The following is a 6,393-nucleotide window of genomic DNA, read 5'->3' as shown; positions in this document are numbered from 1 at the left end:
TGATGTCCCGAGACAAACATGGCAGCGCCCACATGTTTATATTTTCATGCACAGTTTGTCGGCAAAAATGCTCGTGCGCATAATCAAATGGCATATCGTAAGATGGCATCTCTCCCTACTCATGGAATTCTCCCCCCTCCCGTGGATTCAACCCCGCTTGCCCAAGTCAGAATGGCATGCCTAGTCCCGTGTTTCCTATGTCCATGGTGTTAAGAAACATCGTGCAAGACAAGAACTTAATTTTTTTTTCATTGTGCTCATAAAAATAAAAATTTATTTATTTATATTTTTAAAAAATGGTACTTGCCCAAGAAGAATTTGAAATATATTATTATTAATTCTATAATATTTAAGATATAAAAGATGTTGGAAAGCGATGTTATTTGTCTGAGTGTTGTAATAATTATTAATTAAAACAATGGATCAGATGTTAAAAATGACATACTTCAGGATTAAGGCATTGATCGAATCCTTTATTCAAATTATTCGACGTTTCGAAAACTACGTTTTCCTCATCAGGATAGAGTCGTGTATATAAAAGTTCCTTATATCATTTCGAGTATTGATTATTTATCCTTAATTCTCCTTTTCTCAATTGTTCTATGAAAAAAGTTATACAAAATTAATATAATAAAAGAAATTTTTTCTTTTTTTCCTTTGAAATGTGGTAAAAAAAGAGACAGATATATATGTTTTCTATTAAAAGTGAGGTTAGGATTTTAGAAATTTTTTTTTTTATTTACCTTTATGTTATCTTCATTTTATGTTAATTAAATAAATTATATTGCTTATTTAAAAAAAAACACACCCGCATTACTTTATAACAAAGATATAAAAAAGGCAGTACTTTAAAAACTACATTTTGGTGAGATGGAAACAAAAATATGTTTTGCTCCAGTTTTCAAACGAGAAAAAGAAAAAGAGGACCAATTAACAGGGAAACACATAGCATTGCCGTATTACAAGTTTGGTAATGAGGTTTCTAAGAAAAATAGACGGAGAAAAAAAATTTTTACAAAGGATTGGTCAACATGAAAAAAGGCTTACTATATTATATAAGGTTACTATAATATTATTATTAAATTAAAAATTATAAAAATTCATAAATTTGAAAAAGAAAATTAGAAGATTATCAGTTGGATTTATATAAGAAATCAATAGCTGTACATACAAAGAAAAATAGTAAAAAATTGGTTAAATTAAAGCTAGATCTGGTAATACAAAATTAGTTGAATTAGTTAATTTAAAAATATAATTATTAAAAAAACAATTCCCTCTGATCACATTATGGCTTCTCTAGGTGTGTCTTCTTTATTTACAAACATACCAATTGATTTAGTAATTAATAGTAGTCTAAGCAGATGGACGAATATAAAAAACTATACAGATTTACCTCGTAAAAAATTTGAAGAAGGAATTAAATTTCTCATGGAAAAAACGGTATTCAAATTTAATAATAGTTTTTATAAACAAATACATGGAACACCCATGGGTTCTCCTATTTCTCCAGTATTAGCTGATTTAGTTATGCAAGATTTAGAAGCCAATGTCATACAAAATTTAGATTTTCCTTTACACACATATTATAGATATGTTGACGACACGTTTATTATTATTACCGAAAGATAAACTTCTTTATGTTATAAACCGATTCAATACTTATCATCCTAGACTTAATTTCACACATGAGATTGAAAGTAACAACTCGATTCCTTTCTTAAATGTTAAAGTTATAAAGACTGATTCAGGTAAATACATATTAATAACAAAATTAAGACAATTAACGATTCTCTTTCTAAGCAAACAAATGCAAATGTAATTAGAAATTTCATTTTTAAACCTTTAGTTTCAATACCTTTCCATGGAAAGTTATCTTTTGAAATCAAAAGAATTCTTAATGATTTTAATATCGCAACAATTTTTCGAATTGATTCAAAATTAGATAAATTTCTAAAACTACACGGAGAAAACACAGAATTTAAAATTGGGTAAAAAGTGAGTGAAAATTGGGTATAAATCCTCGACGGCATGGGAAAAATATTAAATGTTCTTAAAATAGAGCAATTTTTAAATTGTAATAATACATGTATTAATACTGCACCAAATATTGTCAAATTACTTCCACGCATTGGTCGATTCAAACGTATACAAGAGAACATTGCAACTGAAGATGATGTTAAGGTATTTAAAATTTTCTGCTTCTAATTATTAGTTACTCTTTGCTTCGTTATTGATGTAAATTGTTTAATGATACGTTTCTCATTTTCAGTAGTTTAAGGCTGCCTTTTTTATTAATAATAATATTTTTTATTTACAGTTAATCGAATACTTAAAGGACAATGCCATCACAATCTTAAGTCATTTTGAGGAAAATGATGAATTGACCAATAGCATTCAATCAAAGTTAGCAAGAACTGTTATAGACAGAGAGAAAAAGAAAGTTCTTCGGGACAATAATTTTTATGTCCTAGATAAGTTTTGGTAAGTAAAGTTTATACTCCATGTCTAATAAAAAAGAAAATAATTTTGTTTGGTGTGCGTGAAAAGCTATTTTAAAACTTTTAAAATAATTTTTAATATTGACCGGAAACAGTTCGTCTATTGGGTACAACAATTTCATAGACTATTCGGGGACTGTCCAGAAATATACTTCGTACCTTATGTAAGCATCAACCGGACAAAATTAAACGCCACTGGAAAGTTATGGGACAATTTTAACCATGTGAAGGGTGTGATGCGCCGAGAAGGTCTTATGAAAGATAAGCGAACTGTATTTCAAAATAATGCACTACAACCAATAGAGATAGAATTAAAAGGTATTTCAAAATTATTAATACTGCTTTTTTATCTGCTTCAAAACAACCTTTGCTTTGGCACAGACAGGTATATTAATCAAATTTATTTCTTTTTCTCCTGAGACGAATTAGAAGAACATCTTAAATGGTTAAAGGAATACATAGAGCCGTGGAGTGCAGTTTTAGAAAAGTGGACCAAAACATATGCATTAAGTAGGCACATTCTGATTAATAAAAAACGCAAGCTTATGATTATTTTAAACAGTACAGGTGTTTAGATTTAGCGGAAGGATCGGAATTGGTAATTATAAAAAAATCAAAGTTATGCATATTTTTCATATTTATATTTTCGTTTTATTTCTATTTAATATTTTTTTATTTATGATTCACAGATAAACATTGACTTCAATGTTCTCCTTCCTAAGAAGGGGAATCTGCTTTTCGAGAAATGGAGTACAATCCGACAGCAGATAATACCCATACTGAAAAGCAGCCTGAAATGTGACAGAGATAAAGAGCTTACTTACAATATCGAAGAGTTACCAGAATGTGTGTGACATACAATGTGATTGAATCTTTTATAATGAAATTTTGTTAAGTATTTTCTAAGACAAACTTTTTACTTCACAGAGAGTCAGGACGCTGTGGTTCTGTGGCTTCTGCAAAAATTGTTAAGGACAACGCACATGAGATATGGAGAGCCCATAACTAAAAGAAGGAGGCTAACAGAAAATGTAAATGAAGCGGCTTCACCTAATGCGAAACCCACAAATAATGAAATGCAGGAAGCATTCATTTTACATGTACAGGTAAAGTAGTGTTTAATTTAATTTGTATTTTAATTTTGTTGTTTGTTAAGCTACCACTTATAATTCTTTTTTATGGTAGCACCTATTATCAATATTTGTGGTAAGTAAAGTTTTAATTCTTTTTTTTTCAGAATGCTGCGGAAGTGAATATCCAGTTGATCAAGAAAAGAGAAGATCTGTACAGCAAAAAACTACCTCTACAACCTCTTCTGGTTTTTGTTGGACCTATACGGAAACTAGAGGCTGCGTATGCAGTCATAGACCAAACGAAATACAAGTTACCGACACCGATAACTGCACTAGATACGACTTTTAAACTTTTTTAAGCGGTGGATGTTCAGTACCCGAAAGCAGCTTAACAGGAACACAACTAAACGTTCTTATTAACAAAATTTCAAAGGGAATGTCGAAGTAAACTCGTAAATAATTATACACATATTTAAAAATATAATTTAAATTTGTTATTAAAATTTCTTTAAAATAAATCGATTTTCTAAAAAGTTGTAGAAAAAATGTATTCCTGTTTTATTTGTACAATAGCTTTTTAAAGCATCGAAATTCAAAACATAACGATAATACTAACGTAATTAATTACCCAGTCGATAACACTTTAATTTGCAAGGAGCAAGATTTAATACGTAATGCGGGAATTTTGAATTTAAGTGAACAAAATGCTTTGAATGAAGAAATGATTGTAGGTGTAAATAACGGTTTAAGCAGTTCAGATAATACGAATGAAGATGATAGCGACAGTGATGCTGATGCAAGTGATGAATTTTTCGATGCAATTGAGTGTGGTAATTCGGATCACATTTATGTGGACGCATATCGAGAAGTTGATGACAGCTCTATGGACTGTTTGTCGCATTATTTAAAAATAGAAAGTTCTCTTCTGATTGCCGAGCTATATAATTATGGAGAAATACCCAGAAAAAGAGTTCAGGATATTATGAATCACTACACAACATTTATTCGTGGAAAAGCATTTAGTGTACTCGAAACTCATATATTGAATCGTTTGAAAAAATTAGAGGAAAGTACCGATGAAATCTCGGGTATACAATCAATGTTTGATAAATTAAAAAATCCTTTCGACGGATTACATAGTGAATATTTACGCTTTAAAAGTTTTCAAAAAGCTGGAACCTACATTCCTCCCACTCATGAAAAACTTGGAGAGAGAGATGAGTTCCAAGAAAAAAATGGAGTGCAAGTTTTTCATAAAGTCCCAGTTTTTGCTGCGTTCATACCACTTAGTAGTAAAGTTTTGACGCGTCTCTTTGAACTTCCTCATATTTTCGATAAAACAATTTCTTATGTCAATAAGCTATATCAAAATCCGGAAATAATTTCTAACTTCGTGCAAGGAAACTTTTGGACTGAAGTGAGAAAAGGCTTTAGTGACAAGTTAGTGTTTCCAATATTTTTATATTTTGAAGACTATGAAAATAATAACCCACTAGGAAGCCACGCTGGCATATCAAAATGTGGAGCAGTGTATGTTTCTTTACCATGCTTACCACAAGAATATCAGTCAAAATTAGAAAACGTATTTTTATTCATAATCTTTAATACTTTAGATCGTAAAGTGTTTACGAACAAAATTGTTTTCCAGAAAGTAATTGATGAGCTGCGATTTCTTGAAACTAAAGGCATCACATTTAATCACTCCACAGGGCAAGTATTGATATACTTTTCCCTGTCTTTAATACTCGGCGATAATTTAGGTGTTCACTCTGTTTTTAAGGTTTTCCGAATGCTTTCGCTGCAACTTCCCTTGTAGGTTCAGTCTTATTCATACAAATGAAATCAGCTCTATTTTTTCTGAAAACATTGTTCACTTTGAAACGTCAGCAATTAAGAATGCGGCCTGGGACAAAATAAATTGTCACTAACTGGAATTAAAGAAGAGTCAGTTTTCCATACTGACTTAGCCAACTTCCATGTGACGAAAAATGTTGCAGTAGATTGGATGCATGATATTCTCGAAGGTATTGCTCCGCCCGATATTGCAAAAGTATTAAATCACTGCCTAGATGTTCTTAAATTATTTTCTTTAGAAGAATTAAATCAGAGAATAATTGGATTTCATTACGGATTGAATGACAGAGAGCGTAAGCCTCGAGAAATAATGGAACAATACGAGTATTTAAAAACAGAGCAGTTGTCGTTGAGTGCTTCTGAATGTTTGACATTAATTACTTATCTCAGCATGATTTTAGGAGACAAAATACCACGAGATGATAAACATTGGCGTTTGATGATACTATTGAAAAGTATCGTAGACGTATTATCAGCCAAAAATCACCAACGCGGTTTAGAAAATTACTTGGATTGCTTAATCAATGAGTATTTAACTCTTTTAAATCAATTATTTCCGGACAGTCTGACGCCAAAACATCACTTCCTTTTGCATTATCCTCGAATAATGTTTTTGATGGGACCTCTAGGTAAACTTTCATCAATGCGGTATTTAATTAAACACAGAGAAGGTAAAGTTAGTTCTCATGCAGCAATAAGTCGGGTCAATATTTCTCACACGATAGCGATAAGACACCAGCACAAACTGACAATGGCATCGTAAAGAACTACTCTTTACCTTCAAAATGCGATGCCTAACTTTTTGATAAGATTTTTCATAGCCGAGATATGGCGGATGCAAATATGAAAAATTTCACCCCCAAGCTCAGTAACTTTCGAGCCCATAACCTGAGACTCCCATAACCCGATTTCCTCTACCCCCAAACCCGGTTACGTGCGTATCATTGAGCTTAAACCCCTACAATCCA

At 31.3% G+C, this 6,393-nt stretch overlaps 2 long non-coding RNA genes across 2 annotated transcripts; both read left to right on the top strand.

Moving 5' to 3' along the window:
- The first annotated feature begins 2,035 nt into the window (after positions 1-2,035).
- Positions 2,036-2,797, top strand: LOC117172022. The gene is made up of 3 exons (XR_004466952.1): positions 2,036-2,181; positions 2,318-2,481; positions 2,594-2,797. It is a non-coding gene; the product is annotated as an uncharacterized LOC117172022 (long non-coding RNA).
- Positions 2,798-2,936: 139 nt separating this feature from the next.
- LOC117172021 lies at positions 2,937-3,973 on the top strand. The gene is made up of 4 exons (XR_004466951.1): positions 2,937-3,096; positions 3,188-3,344; positions 3,426-3,604; positions 3,736-3,973. It is a non-coding gene; the product is annotated as an uncharacterized LOC117172021 (long non-coding RNA).
- The last annotated feature ends 2,420 nt before the right edge of the window (positions 3,974-6,393 follow it).

Source organism: Belonocnema kinseyi, chromosome 4 (genome assembly GCF_010883055.1).
Source record: "Belonocnema kinseyi isolate 2016_QV_RU_SX_M_011 chromosome 4, B_treatae_v1, whole genome shotgun sequence".
Lineage (NCBI taxonomy): Eukaryota > Metazoa > Arthropoda > Insecta > Hymenoptera > Cynipidae > Belonocnema > Belonocnema kinseyi.
This window is presented reverse-complemented; position numbering and strand designations above follow the sequence as displayed.